Below are 18,974 nucleotides of genomic sequence, written 5' to 3'. Positions count from 1 at the left end.
CTTTCAATGCTGGAGATAGCTATTACAGGTTGAAACTCCCTGGTCCAGCACCCTCAGGACCTGTTCTGAACAAGGGAGTTTCCCAGACTAGGGAGGTCACTTCCAGCCCCAGTGATGCTGGGCTTCCCTGGTGGGGGACTACCAGCCTCCTGGCTGAGCTCTCCTGCTCCGCTGCCAACCCTGGCTGTCAGGCTCCAGCTGGTCACAGTTTAATTGCTGTCCTCCTCTCATCAACTTTATTACTTGCAAAGAGAAAACATCTCCCCAACATCCTCGGTACTGAAGACTTATGAAAAGAAATTAGCTTTTCTCCAATGTCTTTATCCTTCAGAGTTGCTTGCTTTAATTTCCTAAAAGTCCAGCACATCCATCAATTCTTTCACAGGCTTCTTGTCTTTCATGCACTTAAAGAATTTCTTGTTACTCGTTTTTGGGTTGGTAGCCAAAAACCTTAGTTCTTCTATTTTACATTTTATCTGCCATTGTTTGTATTTTGTTCTAGAGGCATCACATGAGCTGGATTTTCCTTTCCAGAGGGTATCTATTTTGCTGTGTAAAAAGAGAAAATATTCTCTTTGTGAAGCAGAGATGTCTTCTTTAGAAATGTGTCTGATACTGTGCCAAAGACTACATTCAAAGCTATTAGGAAAATGGAAAATAAAATTGATTTCTTTACTCTGAGATACTAGAATAAGAGCTAACATAGACTCTCTGCAAGGGTAAGTAAATAATAATGTGTCTTTCATTCAAATGGTTGCCACTAAAGAAGATTGTTTAACTGAAGACTCTGTGATGCTTATGAGATGGCATGCATCAGTGCGGCCAGGGCATGCCATGAAAGCTTCCTGCAGTGAAACTAGTGTATGACAGGTTATTGACATATTAGAAGGACGAAGTAAAATAATATGTGAGGAAATATTTCTTCAGCAAAGATTTGATAAAGCAAGCACAGACCTAACTGAGACTTCTGCTCTCCATGAATCTCTTTGCAGAGTTGTTACACTGTTGACATACTGCAAGAATAACAAATATGTATTCTTAGAGCCTGGTGCAGTACCCACACAGACACTGGCTGCCTCCCTTCCCTAGTGACAACCAACTCCCATTCAACCTAAGGCCCCGCTTTCACTCCTTCCACTCTCATCCGTTAATCCTTTTTATACCACCGCCACATCTCTTCTTGCCCAGTTCCACTTTAGGGAATTTCGGTCCAATTTCTGATTCAAACTTTTGTGTCTCAGGTCTAGCTCTAACTCTGAACTATTTGCTGAAAAGACAAACACATAGGAAACATATTTTAAGAATCTTGAGATATTTCCTGTAATAAGTAACAAATACAAACTATATTGTTCATTTAGAGTAAATCCTTAAGCATCTTATCCAATAATTTCATGGAAGATAAGTCTATCAGCAAGAATTAAACCAAGATGGTGAGGAATGTCTTGGCTATGCTCCAGGTGTCCCTAAACCTTTGATTGTCAAAAGCCAGTACTGTTCTGTTCATTTCTTCTGAAGTTTCTGGCACTGGCCACTGTCAAAATAGACAATACTAGACAAGATGGCCTGTATGACGATTCTTATGTTCTTAATTTTGGGCTAATATTAACAGACCCTAGTGTAAATATCTTTGGGATCATTGCATTCTCTCAGAGGCCGCCATATGCTAAATTTCAAGGGAAGCAGAATATATTTAAACTTCCTGTCTTTCTCACACACTCAAACTACTAGTAAATAATCACAATTTTGAGAAAATTGGAAAGATGTTGGGATAATTCACATGGCTAGAATGTTAGTACAGAATGATTCAGCTTGTTCAGGAAGGACAAACAGAGATGGAGGGAAGAGGAAGGAGATGCTGCCTTAAATATCAAAGATATGTACACTTTCACTGAGATTGAGCTAGAAATGGAAGCCAGGCCTGATGAATGTTTCTGGATTTAGATAAAAGGGGTAAATAAGAAAAATGTCATGCCACATACCTATTTTAGACCACCTAATAAGGAAGTAGATGAGGGGTTAATAAAACAACTAAATAAAATCATCTAAAAAAACCAGGACTTTGTGATGTCTGGGGACTTCAACTACCCAGACATCTGCTGGGGAAATAACATAGCATAGCACATTTTATCCCACAATTGCTTGAAATTGGTTGCCAACAAACAATGAAGAAAATGAATGGGGAAAAGCTATTCTAGATTTGCATCTGACAAACAGGGAAGAACTAGTTGAAAATCTTGTGATGAAAGGCAGCCTGAATGAAAGTGATCATGATTCTAAGGAATGGTATAAAGAAAATCAGCAGAATAAAGGCAATGGACTTCAGGAGGGTAGGCTTTTGCAAACAAAGAGAACTGGTAAATAAGATCCCACGGAAAGCAAGTCTATAGGGGGAAAAGAGAATGCATGCTAAATGGCAGGTTTTTTAAAGAGACATTATTAAGGGCACAAGATCAAACTATACCAAGTCATAGAAAAGACAAAGTATATTAGGAGGCCACCCTACCTTACCTAGCAGATCTTCAATGACCTGAAACTCAGAAGATTCATACAAAAAAGTGGAAACTAGGTCAAATTACAAAAGATGAATACATATAAAAAAGAACACTACAAGCATATAGGAACAAATTTAAAAAGACCAAGACAGAAAATGAGATTAAAGTATTTAGGGATATAAAAGCTAACAACAATCCATTTTATAAATACATGAGAAGTAAGAAGACCAAGGACAGAATAGACCCATTTACTCAATGAGGAGAGAAGGAAATTAACAGAAAGTGCAGCAGTGGCCAAAGTGGTAAATAACATTTCTTGGTGAAAACTGAAACAAAAAGGGAACCATGACTGGGTGACTTCATTGAGCATCAGTGTAAATTGGATAGGAAATGAGGATAAAATAGAAAAGAGCAAGTCAAGAATTAGTTAGATAAGTTATATGTCTTTAAGTTGGCAGGGCCTGATGAAACAGATCCTAGAATATTTAAGGACTTGGCTAAAGAGACGTCTGAGCTATTAGAAATTATCACTTAGAATTTTTGATGGATGGGGGAGAAATCCCAAAGATCCAGAAAAGGGCAAATATAGTACTCATGTTTAAAAAAGGGAAACGAGGATAACTCAGGCTACGTCTACACTGCAAGTATTGTCAGCAGAGAGTATGCAAATGAAGCTCTCAATAGCATTTTTTGTGCTGTCATTTCAATGATCTCTGCAGATGCTTTTTGCACAAGAGGTTTTTGCACAAAAACAAGCAGTGTAGATCGGTCCGTTTTGTGCAAAAAAATCCTTTTGTGCAAGATCCTGTCTACCTCCTTTTTTGAGGCATAAGGGATCTTGTTCAAAAGGCAGTTTTGTGCAACATGGGCCCATCTACACTGCTTGTTTTTGTGCAAAAACCTATTGCGCAAAAAGCATCGGCTGCGATATTGAAATGACAGCACGACAAATGCTAATGAGTGCTTCATTAGCATACTCTCGGCTGATAAATACTTGCAGTGTAGACATAGCCTCAGTGAATAGTAGACCAGTCAGCTTAATTTTGATTTAACTTTGGCATCTGGAAAGACAACGGAGCAAATAATCAAATAATCAGTTTTTAAGCACCGAGAAGTTATTAAGGTAATAAATTACAGTCTACATGGATGTCTACATACAATTCATGTCATACCAAGCTAATACCCTCCTTTGACAAGCCTTGTAGATTGAGGGGGGGGGAGCAGTACATGTGGTATAATTTGGCTTTTGTAAGGCTGTTGTTACTTTCTCACACAACCTTATAATAAAAAACTAGAGAAATATAGACTAGACAAACTTACTATCAGGTGGGTGCATAAATGGCTGGAAAACTACTCAGAGTAGCGATCAGTAGTTCACAATCAAGCTGGAAGGGCATATTAAGTGAGGTCCCACAGGGAGTATGATAAATTGTTCTCTTAGACCACTGAGGACAGGAATATAATAGGTTTAAATTACAGCCAGGAAGATTTAGGTTTCACATTGGGAAAAACTTCTAATTCTGAAGGTGATTAAGCACTGCAACAAATTACCTAGGAAGATTGTGGACTCTCCATCTTTGAAGGTTTATAAGAACATGTTAGATATTTGTTAGGGATTGTTTTGAAGATTACATTTAGTCCTGCCTCAGTTCAGGGCACTGGCCTAGATGACTTATTGAAACATTAGCAGAATGTTTTTATCATGCACTGGAGTGGAGTGCTGTAGTTGCAATGCTGAAGGAGGAGAAAAAAGCAACAGTACCTTATCTCTGTGGTTATGTCTAGACTGCAGGCTTCTTTTGGAAGAAACTTTTTTGGAAGAGATCTTCCGAAAAAACTTCTTTTGAAAGAGAGCGTCCACACTGCTAAAGTGCATTGAAAAAGCAATCTGCTTTTTCAAATGATAGCATCCACACTGAATTTAAGCTGTGATTACTATCCACACTCGCCTTTTTCCAAAAGAGCTCTTTCAGAAAAGGTGTTCTTCCTTGCAGGATGAGGTTTACCAATGTTGGAAAACTCCCTGTGTTCTTTCAATTTTCTTTTGAAAGAACACAATAGCAGCGTGGACATAAGTATAGTTTTTTCTGAAAAAAACCTGCAGTCTAGATGCACCCTATGAAAACCTGCTTCCTCCAGAATTATCAGCCTGTTGATAGAGAATGTTCTGAAGTTCTATGCATTTGTGATACTGTGGTCTATTTCACCATAGTCACATGTGTTTATGTCACTTCTGCATATTGACTTTTGACCTGACAGCTCCTGTTGTGAGGTGGCTTAAACATCTCCAGGTCGACCCATCCTTCTCTGTGCTTGCAGGAAGGCCAATAATGGGGGGCAATAGCAGAGAGTGTTCTTCTCATCCCTTGTCAGTATCTCTCAATCCATGAATCCTGCTGAACATCTATCACTACAATTCTGCATGAAATGAGGAGTCAGAGAATTTGGCTACCCCAATTATATAATTGTGTAATCATTTTAGCACAGCATTAAGAATGTGCATAAAAATCTGATGGTCTCTCTCAGATAATGTGGTAAATAAATATTTACAGCTAAATCTAAATTAAAAAAATAATACCCCTTGTAATTCTCTCTCTCTTGTGCCATAATGCTGACATCATGAAAGAGGAAAATCTAATCAGTTTGTAAAAATCAGTTTAATCTAACAAACACTAATGTGCCTTTATCATAATTATGCAATTATTGCATAAGGTCACTCTGTGCGGAGTTAAAGCTGTTTGAATGCTTTAACTGTGATTTTCCATAGCTTAACATGTTTTCTTTTAAATTTAACCTTATCTTCCTTAATTTAAACATGGTTCTTGGGACTACAAACTTTGTTTTTCATATACTTGCAACATCCTTATAATGTATTTTAGACAAAGTTATTGCATGTACTTTGATAATTTTCTCCATCTCCCTCTGTATTTTATGCATGAATAAAAATAACACATATAGGAATGTGTATTCTATGTCATTTACCATCTGATTCACTGTAACAGTAAACAAAAGTGTTCAAATTGGCTCAAAATTTCTGTCTTCATTGCCAAAAATGTCCCAAAGTAATTGCAAAAATTAATCATTAAGATTTTTGGATGGAAAACAGTATGGGGTTAACGTAGTCACCCTTAGAATCATAGAATCATAGAATAATAGGACTGGAAGGGACCTCAAGAGGTCATCGAGTCCAGCCCCCCGCCCTCAAGGCAGGACCACGCTCCGTCTACACCATCCCTGACAGATGTCTATCTAACCTGTTCTTAAATATCTCCAGAGAGGGAGATTCCACCACCACCACCCTTATTGAACTTTGCATTCTATTGCACTACTCACAAAATAAAGGTAGTAATGAAAATCATTAAATGTTACAGTCTTCATTCCTAATCTACTACATATCTGAGAGAGTTTGTGTATCTGTGTGCCCATCCATCTGTCTGTAAGTCTGTTTGTTCAAGAACTCCTCCTAAATGGTGTCAGCCACCAAATTTGATATTCAGCTTCCTCTTGTAGTAAGCTAAAGTAAGGTCAGGGTTTGATTGTGCCAGGACAATGGGATGTGTATGGGATGTGACTGTTTCTCATCAAATGGAAAGGGAGGGTTGTGATAGGAGGAACAGTTATACTCATCATGAACGACCACTGAGGGCAACAAGCAGAGGGGAGAGTTATACTCCAGAATGACCACAGGAGGGCAGCAAGCATCCCAGCCCTGGGCAGCAGCCACTGGCTGGCAGCATGACCCCCACCACTTTGGCCTCTACTTGGAAAAAGCCGATGGGAGGGCTGCATGGCCCAAGCCCCACTAAGCAGCCATCCCCTGCCCTGAGCTCCCTCATCCTTTTTTCTGAGCCCCCCCCCCCCACACACACCTTGCAACCCTCTGCCCTGACTCCTATACCTACAACTTCTGCCCTGAATCCCTCCTCACCTCCCAACCCTGACTCTTGCACTCCCACACCTCCAGCCTCCTACCTGAGCCCCCAGATCCCCAAGGTCCTGACCTGACTCCTGTACCCCCCATACCCTCAGCTCCCTGCCCAGAGGGATCCGAGCAATGCCAGGTAAGTCTTTTAGTATTATTATAAAGAAAAACTCCTAGGGATAGCTAAATGGCATATTTCCACAATGTCAGTGTTAGTTGCAGTTCTTAACGTAAACTTGTCTCAAAGCAACATGCTTTCAAAACATTCTCTATCAACAGGCTGGCAATTGTAGAGGAAGCAGAGACACTGTTACTTTGTTCTCCTCATTCAACATTGCAACTACAGCACTGCACTCCACTGTGTGATAAGAGAGACATAATGCTAATGTTTCATTCTTGGCTGTGTGCATGTGACTAGGTGGGAGGAAAGCTGTCTGTCAGAAGCAGACATTGCCTATAGAAACCCTGAAAATATAAAGTCTTTGTGCTGTCTGGTATCTGCAATGAACAAAGTGGATACGATTCACAAAGGGGACTTAGGTACCAATCTGCCACTTTAGGCACCTCTCGGTCCAAAATGTAGATGTTCCAAAACCCCTGCTCAGCTGCTGCTTAACCAAAGAGATTCCAGAATCCCAAGGCACCTATGTTTCCACAAACTCCATAGGTGCCTGAATTACTGCTAGAGAACATGCTCACAGCTGCCTCAGTCCTGACAGCATCTGTAGATCAGCTCTTAATGTACACCTAAACTCCAGCACAAGTCACAAACTGGCATCTATCTTGCCTGCAGAGCGGAATAGGCAAAATACAGCCCATGGACTAAATCAGGCCCAGCAAACTTCTGGAACCAACTGGCAAGCGCTATGTGTTTCTTTGAGCACTGCGAGCCTCTAGGGTGGAGAGGATGCTTTGTGTACTGCCCCAGCCTTCAGCATGATCTCACAGCTTCCAGTGTCCACAAATCAGAGCATGCAGAGATGTGCGTGGCCCCTGCAGCCAGCTATTTTGACAGGCTTATGGGGGCATGGGAGTCAGGGAGCCTGCTTGAAGGTTCCACTAAGCTGCTAGCCAGGGGTTGCCTAAGGTAAGAAACTCCTAGCTAGAGCCTACACCTGGAACCCCACTCTCTCCCTCCCCCCAATCCTCTGCTCCCCTTCCTGCATTCTTGTCCCAAATCACAACCTCCTCCCAGAGCCTGCATCCCCTCTTATATCCCTCCTCAAAGTCAGAATCCTCTTCTGAACCCATGCAGGTTCTCCACCTTCAAAGGGAATGCTCTAGTCTTTGGGCTATGGGGCGTTGTGGGGCACACCCCTCTCTACCACCCCTGTTGAAACAATTTCATTTTAAATAAAGTATTTCAATACCAGGGAGGCCAACAGACTTTCTGAACCTCTAGGCACAATTGGGGGGTGGTGGTTCCACACTCCTGGAAGGGGTGGAACCTTGGATGAAAGGGGTAGGGCTGAAGCAGCTAGTGCTCAGCATTGTAGCACATTGTATCCTCCACCAGCCAGCCCTTTGCTGCCACCCAGAGCACAAGGCACGGGGCTCCAACAGCAATATAAATGGCCTGGAGTGGCAGCCAAGAGCTCTGAGCCCTTTTGAACTGCTGGGCCCTGAGGCAGTTGTCCCCTTTGTTGCTCCTCCTCCTCCCCGCCCCGCACCAACGGGGCCACTCACCTGTTATGGGAAACACAGCCAACAGAGTCACTCTCTCTTGTGTGCACCATGGAAACATAAGCACTTCAGCAGGAGAACTTGAGAGGCCCACATCTTGGCACCTTATAGCCCCGTGGGAACTACACTCATCTGGGACTCATATATTGTATCTTTACATTATGAATATATTCCAAGAGTTTTATGCTAATGTGAAGTAGACAGTACTAGTGAAAACGATCTCAGCAAAGATATATTGATTATGATGAACCATATCCTCTGTTGCACTGAAAATGCAGTGTCCAGGTCAGTGAACAGAGGTGGCTAAAAGTTCATTTTTCTACTTCCCTGCACCTCTGTGCATGGCTATCCATTCCCCTGTGTGGTTAGAGCTGCTGCAAGGCAGGAAAAAGAGATTGTGACTTAAAAAGGAGTAGCTGGAAATGGTAAAGGCTGATTTAACTTTGCGCTGCAACTACTATGAGGGAGAGGAAACAAAACCAAAGATTAATGGGGCATAAGGACATTCCAACCACTCCCATTTTGTTTCTCCCATTTATACCCTCTTTTTGACTTCATAGCAACAGCCAGGAGAGTATGTAGGAGACACTTGCTTGGTGCTAAATCAGAGGAGCTCAATCTTCATTGGAATCATTGTCGTAGTGGATGCATGATGCAAAATGGCTGTACAGCGTGTTCCATACAAGAAGATCTGGCACAATGTGCTGTGCATATTATCTCTTATGACTAGAACGCATGCATTTAAATGGAGATTAACCAAGCTGAAGTGACACAAACTCAGTTATTTTGGTACCAATTCTCAGAGATATCAGAGGAACCAATTCAGTTTCCACTGCAGTCAATAGAAGTCTTTCACCTGGATAAGGTTCTACACAGATATGAAGATACCATGATTCTTCTGAATGTCTTAGGTTATAAATATAGAAACTCAATATCTACCACATTACATGTCAAGTTTTGTACACATGATTTTACTATTCTATCTGCTGGTTCAGAATTGTTCATAGGGCCAGTAATTGTGTTCATAAAACATTTTAAAACACAACAAACCAGGATAAATGTCAGTATTTAAATTGCCTGCGGAAAAGAAAGACCGTGTCCAATACCAAATTGCACAAAGAAATAAATGTTAAAATTGTGGTTTTCAGTTAAAGCTGTTTTTCTGGAGATGTTTTGCAAGTAATAACCAAGATGGTCTTTACTTCCTCGACACACAATAAATGCTCTCAGGATGAGGTCAAGTTGAAGCAGAGCTCACTATTGACTGGGCCAGTTGACCTTGTTTTGAATTCACCCACCAGAGTTTTCTATTATGCAGAGGAAGATTAGGGAATGGCAGAATGATTGAATGGAAGTCTAAAGAATATATTCTGTAAATAATTGCTCTCACTCTTCTCCCTGAGCATTTTACAGCACTTCTGTTTATTGCTGTGGAAAACTGGCTGCAGAAGCAAAAATCATGTGATTTTTTTGGCATGAAAAATGTGCAAAAGATTTATAGGCCTGATCCTATCCCCACTGTGCTCAGTGGCAGAACTCCCATACTGGGACTCCACCTCCAGGAATTTCCTCCCATATAGTCAGAATCTTGCTAAAACATGCTCTCCTTTTTAATGAACACCTCACATGTTTTCACAACCCTCCGGCAATCATGATCCTGAGGCAGAGAATCCCTGGAATATTCTAACACCAATTCAGCTTCAGGAATCCTAAGCAGTAATCTATAATGAATGCCCTACCAACAACTTGCTGATCAGGTTCAAACTTATGTAGGTGATAATTTGCAGACTCCTTGCCATAGCCACATGGGTGGCTGAGTGTGGCTAGTTAACTTGAACAATGTGGATATTTGGCTGGTTGAGTGTGGCTAGTTCACTATAGCAGTAGCTGCTATAGTGGCTACTGATTCAGAACTGGTTGGACACGATGGATTTATAGGAACACCATAGAGCCATTGAAACAACTTTTAGTAGACAGTTTTCAGAGAGAAAATGAGGATCACTGATAATACCCGAGTTCACGTTGGCTTAGCTTTGTGCTTCAAACATATTGAACGGTTAGAAACCAACAATGGAATGAGTTGAGAAAGACTAAATTGTATGCTGTAAAGAAAAAATAGGGACCTGCTATAGTATGAAATACACCAAAGTACTACTATGTCCTATGTGTAAGCAAGAGGAGTTGAACTTAAGAAAGAAGTTATTCATTTCTTTTTAATTGAGGGTGTTTTATACTGTGAGTTATGGTATAGCAAACCAAGATGTAACTCTTCGGTGCACCACTTTGCTGTGCAGTAAGGTCCCATGTACACACTTTTACAGCACAAGCAGTCTGTAAGGTGCAGTCTAGGACTTGACTGTGCAGTAACAGTATCCACAGAATGAGTTATTGCATGGCAAGATGGTGTGCTGCAGTCAGACCCTGGCTTGGCACACTGTATTTGCCCTGTAGACAAGCCCTAGAAAGGAGTAAATTCAGACAACGGATAAACGAAGACTTACTAGTAAAATTATCCTAGCCTTTTTTATTTGCAATATCTACAGATCCTGGGCAATATGCCATAGAAAAATTGTAAAAATATATGCATAAATTTCACACTGTTTCATTGTCTTTTTTTAATGGTATGAGTTGTTTCTGTTCTATCTATGGAAGAGCTGCATTTCCAAGCTTTGCAAACACCCTGGGAAAAAAAAGTTTTTAACTGGAAAATGGGTAACTTGTTGTATCCTAATAACCATACAATTCTAATGTGATCTACACATATTACAGAACTGAAAGCATTAAACAAGTTCCAAAAGCCTGTCTAATTTTACAATTTAAAACATTTCTTCATGTTAGATCTCAAGTTACAATAACATTTTCTAACTCAAGCATATGTACATCTTTCTATTACCAAAATACAGCCCCAACTGTAATATTAAAATGTCATTAGAAAACATTGTTAGAGGATGAATAATAATTATTTGAGCACTGAGACTATAATTTGCTTCATACTACACCAGAACAGCACTAACAAAATAAAAACTTATTAAAACTGCTAATAAACTAATTAGATGCTAAAAAACAAAACCAAAAAATTCTTTCAAATGCAAGTCCAAGCCTTTAAGTAGCTATAATCTAAAGAATACAAATGTACTTTCATTTGCAATTAATAAAATCAAACAGACTTTTCACATCAGGGTCATATTATATAATCTGTGCAGTATAAATAAGGTAGAAGCCTAATTGAGCATACCTGTAAGCATCATGAAATGGCAGCAACAAGTTTTAAAATATCACAAAGATAAGTGATTTTTGCAATATTTTCAAAGCTGTAGATGAAGTGAATTGATAGAAATACCAGGAAGTTTGCACACATCTTACCCAGCCATGCAGAGCCTCTGGACAAAATATGATCTCTCCAACCCGCTGATTTGTGTCACAGGAATCTATTTTAATTCCAGCTGCAACATTAGCCAATTAAAATTGGTCATTTGCACTCACAGGTAGCAGTATCCTCATAATGGTCATCTCACACAACAAAGTCTAAATACTGCAGTCTTTCTGCACCCAAAATGCCAATTTACTTCAGTGGATATTTTAGGTATGTAGAAAGGTGAAATTCAGCCCCTGTGGAAGGTCCGTATGAGTCCTTCTGAGTCTGCTAAACTGTGAGGATAACATTATTTGGGGATGAAAAAGTTGCAGATGAAACACCACACAGCAGCAGTGGTCTCAGTACTTGCTCCTACACAGATGCAAAAAGCTCAGGAACAAAATACAAATGTCATAAGAGTCACATGCACCTTTACCATGTTCCTAATCTTCCCCGTTTCACCCACAGAGGTCAATTAGCTGAGTGTAATGTGTGACTAAGGATCCAAACGAAAATAATATGAAGTTAGATTTGGACAAAGGGATTTAACATATATACCAAGAATCTTTTGTTTTCACAGGAAGATGGAGGGCAGGATTACTGAAGAGAAATTGATACATTTACTCAGAAGCAAGGAAAGGGTAATGATTTCATTGTGAAATTCCTAAAAGCACGGAAGGCACAGAAATGTCTCAGCTGCAGAATGGAACAAACAGAAGCTGACGGAGGTGAGAGGAGCAGTCAGATCACTGGCTATGAAGTTAAGCTCCCTGAGCCAAGAACCTGTCTTTACAAATGCATTTGCAAACCACTAGGCATGTCTATGACCTTATAGCAATAATAAATAAATCATTTAAAAGCCAGGGAACAGATAGCATAGACAGGATATTTCCTCAGATCTCTGCAGAACCCCAGTATGCACCAAAAAATTAAAAGCTGGCAGCAGGTGTTTACAGTGGGTAGTTTCCTACCTTTGCATGTTTAGTCTGAATTAAAAATAAATGCTACTGATGTAAAAATAAATGAACCAGAAATGGATTACAGCAATGCCAAAGGCAACATTTCACAGTGTGATACCATGCTTGTAGGCATAATCATACAGAAAAGGAATGATTAAGTGTGGGTTGTTTGCCTGTCTGCTTCATTTTCAAAAGCACATAAGTGACTTAGGAGCCTCAATCCCATTTTTCACAAGGTATTCACCTAGGCATTTTGGCATTGGTGCTTAGTGTTGCAAGGCCCAAGTGATTTAGATAACCCAGTCCCATTGTCAAAAGCAACTTAGACTCATAAATGCTTAAGTCTCCATGAAATTTTTAAGAATGGCCATGGAACTTAGGAGCTGGTGGCAGTTTTTAGTCTAATGTCTTTAGTCTTTAAAGATGTAGATAGGTGCCTAGTGGCATTTTCAAAAATATCAGGAGGCCTAAGTCACTCATGCCCTTAGAAAAATGTTACTCTTGTTGCACAAGAAGTTCTATTGAAGTCAATGTGGCCACCTGTAGTTCACTATGGATATGTCTAGACTGCATCCCTCTGTTGGCAGAGGGATGCAGATTAGGCAGGTCGACATTGCAAATGAAGCGGGGATTTAAATATCCAATGCTTAAGTTGCATACAAAAATGGCCACTGTTTTTGCTTACTCAGTACTTTGTCGGCAAAAAGCGGCAATCTAGAGGGAGATCTGTTGAGAAAGAAAGCCTTTTTCAAGAGATCCTGTAAACCTCCTTGCAGGAGGCATAAGGGATTTGTCGAAAAAGGCTTTCTTTCTTGACAGATTCCCCCGCTAGACTGCCGCTTTTTGCTGACAAAGTGCTGAGTCGGCAAAAAGGTGGCCATTTTTATGCAAATTAAACGTGGGATATTTAAATCTCCGCTTCATTTGCAATGTTGACCTGCCTAATCTGCATCCCTCTGCCGACAGAGGGAGGCAGTCTAGACATACCCTATGAATAAGGCCGCCATAATTTGGCTGGAAGGGTGTTTGTATGAAGGGGACCATACATGTGGAACGAGGTGTACAGCTAGTTCAGATTAGTAGCCTAATCCGAACTAGCTAGTCTATGCTGCGTGTAGCCACGCGGCATGGGGTCCGAACTAGCCGTCATTTAAAAATGGCGCCAGCCGGCTTCATGCTAATGAAGCCCGGGAAATTCAAATCCCGGGCTTCATTTGCAACTGCGGGGTAGTGTAGACATACCCTTACGGTAGTTCGAACTACCGGGGTAGTGTAGACATACCCTTACGGAAGCCATAACCTTAATGGAGGATTATCTAGCAGCCGAAGATGTAGAAGGGGGAGGGCGTGGAGGAAGGGAGGGCGCCACAAAGGGAGGTAGGGAGAGTATGGGGATATGCTCGCAGGGCCCGATAGGGAGGAATGGCCCAAGTAATGGGCTGAGAAGAGAATCTCGGCGAGTAGGACGCCCGAGGAAGACACCCCCCATAGGCGAGGGCAAGCAGCTGGGAAACCCGCCAGTAGCAGAAAGGGGAGGGAACCCCAAAGGCAACCCCCCCCAGCTAACGCTTGTTATGAGTGTGGTCAGGAGGGGCATTTTCATTGAGAAATACATATGGGCAGTCAATTACATTGGCTACCCAAGCATGCCCCCGAAATTTCCAGAAGATGCTAGTGTGGGTAGAAATAGAGGGTAAGAAAGTGCCCATGCTGGTAGACTCCGGCAGTAGCCAAACCTTAGTGTGAGCCGAGTTAGTACAGTGCCCTGACCCCACAGGGTATCCCATGCACATGCAGTATATTCATGGAGATATTAAGACTTATCCCACCACCTGGATTAAGGTAAGGGTGGGTGGAGTGGAGAAGCTGGCCCGGGTAGCCTTAGCCCCACATCTGGTGGATCCCGTGCTGCTAGGCCGGGACTGGCCAGGGTTCCTTTCAGCGGTAGAAGAATGGTGCCACGAGGCAGCCTCGCGAATCTGAGCACTGAGAGAGGGTCGGGAGGCCCAGACCCAGAGGGGGTTGGCATGTGAGACACCTGATCTAGAGGATCAGAGAGAAGGCTCCCTGACCGGTGAAAGCAAGGACTTTGTAAGAGAGCAATGGGAGGACCCCAGCTTGACATGAGCGTGGGAACAGGCCACCAGCCCGGATCTACCCGGTGGGGAAGACTCCAGGCCAAAACAGGGACCATGGTTTGAGGTACGTGAGGACTGCCTGTACCGGGTCACTAGGGGGCTGGAAGGGTGAGAAGAGGTAGTCCAGCTGCCCGTGGGCAGGCAATGAAGGGCCCCGACTTGGAGTAGACATGAGTCAAGTCTTAGATGCCCAAGTTATGGGCAGAAGCTGCCCGTAACAGTCCAAGGCTGCCCCGGTAGTAGCAGCTGGACACTGACGTATTGCTCCGCCTCCCCCAAGGGGGAGGGAGGGGCATTGGACAGGGATTGCAGGACACTTGGAGGAGCATTTGGGGTGGACTGTGACCCCAGAGCCGGGTGAGTGGACTCGTAGAACCCGATCAGGAATAGGTATGCCCAAGGGAGGGAGGGCAGGTGGGCCAAAGCATTGGCTTCCCACATTCCCCCTTAGACATCCCTCCCAGGGGCCAGAGCAAAAGGGCAGCATAGCCTGGTAGGAGGGACACCCTCAGCACTCACTGCAACAGTCCAGTTCTGTGCCCCTCACTACAGAAAGGTTGTGGATGCATTGGAGAGAGTCCAGCAGAGGACAACCAAAATTATTAGGGGCTGGAGCACATGACCTACAAGGAGAGGCTAAGGGAGTTGGGCTTATTTAGTCTTCAGAAAAGAAGAGTGAGGGGGAATTTAATAGCAGCCTTTATCCACCTGAAGGGAGGTTCCAAAGACGATGGAGAGAGGATATTCTCAGTGGTGACAGATGGCATAACAAGGAGTAATGATCTGAAGTTACAGTGGGGGAGGTCTAGGTGGGAAATTAGGAAAAACTATTTCATTAGGAGGGTGATGAATCACTGGAATAGGTTATGTAGGGAGATGGTGACCTCCTGAGGTCTCTTTGAACCCTATGATTCTATGATTCTATGATTTGATCCATGCATGGTTCAAGTGAAAACAGTTACTTGCCAACATGAAACTACTCTTAACGACAGGGTCAGTCACTTAATAAGTGAATTGGAGCTGGTGGACGTCCCATTGGCTGTAAGAAGGTACCAAACGAGTGGCTCCTGAGTCAACAGCAGACTGTATGCCAGAAAATGTCGATTTTTCTCAAAGGATTGGAAGTCACTGCTTCACTCTAACTGAAGTATTGGTTGTACTCTACCACGTATCAATACCACTCACTCAAGTTTGGCTTAGCTTTTTATGCTCCCCCTAGGAAATTAATGGTACCTTCAGGGGATTTTGCCTCCCAGTTGAGAACTTCCAGACATAGTGATTTGCACAAGTTGAGACAGAAAGTCTGTGATGGAAGACCTGAGTTCAGTTCTGTGCCTCAAGTCCTGAGCAACTGCCCCAAACAGGAAATCAAATCTCCTCAGGTAGAAACTCTGTTTCCTTTCTTTTATTCTCTGAATGCACACACACTGTGGGACTTCATTTACCTATCCCAGTAGAAGGATGTCCTGGTTTTTTTTCCTGCCAAGTTTTAAAAATATCATCTTCAGAAATTGTTTGAAGTTGAGGACTGAAGTGTTTTAAACCCAAAGCCTAAACCAGGCAGTTTCAGTGATGGCCAAACATTGCTGTCCAACTCTGATGTCTGACACTCTTTATGCTTTTTAGACCTATTTTCTAGTAACGATAGCACGAAAGCTAAGGATGGGTAAACCAGAGCATGTAAACTATCAGCTACTCTAGCTTTCATTCCAGACCTGAACTCAACCTTCTGTTAAGTTTCAAATCATTTTTAGAGCCCAGAAAATCTGATGATGCTCGCTTTATATCTGCAGGTATCCACATCTGGAGCATGTTTGCAGATGAAGATTTGGGTGCATTTACTAATTTTGTATCCACACAGGGCTCTAATAATTTTCACTGACTTTTAAGAAGTATTTTTCATTTGCCTAAACCTTCTGTAACTTTCAGTTTTTAAAGTGAACTGAATTGCAGACATGACAGTAACTCTGATGCCTGTATACCAAAGTGGCAAGAAATTATCAAGGACACAGTTGGTCAAACAACCATATATGTATATATAGACTCTTACATTTATCTGTGAATGTTAATTGACAATGGATGGAAAGAAGTTGTCAAAATATTTCAATAATATTATTTATCTGTCTAGAGAGCGTGTCAAACTATTAAAACTGTATTTCTGTGTAATCTATTTGAAAATAATGCCAAAAGTAATTAGATAACTTCTTCATCCATAATTATGATAGATAAAAAATAGAAATTGAATGAGAATATATCAGTAATCTCATTGCAGTGCCTGTTTTGCAGGATTGCAACCTACTTTTGCAGAAGTTCAAATCGTTCATATAAGCTGTTGATTTTTTAGGGGGGTGCTTATCCAAATAATTCCCTGAAACCTCTTGAGGTTTAATCATCACTAATTAAACACAGCAACACCCACTAGACTTGCATGTACAACAAAAACACAAGTTCTAGACCTCTATGCGTCAAATTTCTACAAGGCTTAGTACAGGTGGTCCCCGAGTTACGAACGCATCGACTGATGACCATTTGTCCGTAAGACCAACCTCCCATTAAGCGCATTACAGCCGGTTCTCAAATTACAAATGTGATCTGTGCTTATGAACAGTACTGTCACATTTAAATGAACGGGGTCCGACTTACGAACAGATCGAGTTACAACCAAGTGTTTGGTACGTAACTCGTTTGTAAGTTGGGGACTAGCTGTACTTAGTGTCTTCATATACATAATTCTTCTTTCAGAGTTTATCTAAATGCCATCTTTATATCATACTTATGCCAAGAGCAATGAGATGTATTTCTCTTTAACATCACTTAAATAATTTATTTAGCTGTATATTTTCTTTTCTAAGAATCTGACCAGTGACCTGAAAATAATTTGCTTGAAATAAGCTTTCAAAGTACTGTGGATACAAAGTAATTTCCTTCACATATTCCACTGTAAACTCATTAAGTGTAAGTTAATAGTAGGCATCTGACAGTTCTGACTTACTGATTGACATAAAGTTTCTTGGGTCACATGAAAGATGCCTTTGGAGCTGTGGGAAAAATCCTCATACTTAGAAAAAAAGATAACGTGTTTATGAAAAAAATAACCCTGCCCCTCACACTCGCTCAAATTATAACTTAAGGAAAAGTCCTGATCCCTCCTACAGGATTGTGGAGGAACTTCAGCAAAGGAAATAGTGCGAAGTGGAGCTCTGATCGCTACAACTGAGCATGTAGTCAGGGTAGTGCTGGCAATGGGTGAAAAGGAAAGACTATGGGATGTGCTGCTAGCCAAATCTTTTCAGGGTATACAGAGAGTCGGAGGGAAGACATAGCCAAGGTGCATAGCTGGAATTGCCCACTTCCATGTCCCCTCCCAGTCACAGATCGACTGCTGTTTGCTTCCCTACATTCTCTTAAGCAGAAGGTTTTGCCTTCTGTTTCAACTGTGAGCCTTCGCGTGTGCTTTATTAACACACGACTTATCTCACTTCATTTCCTTCTGCATTGACTTCCCCATTTTTATATTTACATAAATCCCACCTGTAGTTCAAGTGCTCCCTCAAAATACATCCACCAGGTAGGCGACTTTCCATTTTCCTCTATCTCGCTGATTCATGTTAAAAATGAAGAAGTGTTTTAGAATAAATTGTCTTTAATTTTTAGCTCTGCCATTCAGTAATGTGCAGTGAATTCAAGTAGCATTACCTATTTTTGTCAGGAGCTTGTTTTTCTGGAACTTGTGCTGTTTACCTGCCAGATGGCATTGAACAAATATGCTTGTTACTTCTGGTAGTTGTATTTAAGATGTTACATATTAAAATGTTCTGTGCTGTTTTTGCATGCTAAAGCATGACAAGCAGGGTATTTCTGGGTGAGAGAATGTTTAATGTTTCAGCTTAACCATTTGAGAAGCTCTTCCTGGAACTTTAAGTGTATTAAGACATAAAAATGAGGGAAACATTCATTCATTTAGTGGATATTAGGGACATGGATATGAGATTGTGGCCTCTAGGGCCTATTGTAAGGCAAATGCTAGACAGTATGGGCAATATGGTTGCATCTTTTTCTACTACTTTTGAGATAGAAGAATTGCTATGTGGACATTACAAAATTATCCAGCTGTAGGGTAGATTCCATTTATACTTTCAACCTTAATAACTTCTTAATGAAGCATTTCATTTTCCAATATATCTTACTATACATTTTAGAAATGTATGTCTGTGTATCCAGTTTGTTTGTTCAAGAACTCCTACTAAACGGTAAGAACTAGGACCACCAAATTTGGTATGCAGATTCCTCTTCTCCTAACTTAAAGCAAGGTAAGATTTGGTTGTGCCAGGACAGTGGTATGTGACTGCAATTTGATTGTTTCTCATAAAATGGAAAGGGAGAGGTCTGGTAGAAGGGATAGTTATACTGCAGACGATCCACAGA

Source organism: Pelodiscus sinensis, chromosome 6 (assembly GCF_052426305.1).
Source record: "Pelodiscus sinensis isolate ZL-2025 chromosome 6, ASM5242630v1, whole genome shotgun sequence".
NCBI lineage: Eukaryota > Metazoa > Chordata > Testudines > Trionychidae > Pelodiscus > Pelodiscus sinensis.
The sequence above is the reverse complement of the archived record's forward strand: the minus strand, read 5'-3'. Positions refer to the sequence as shown.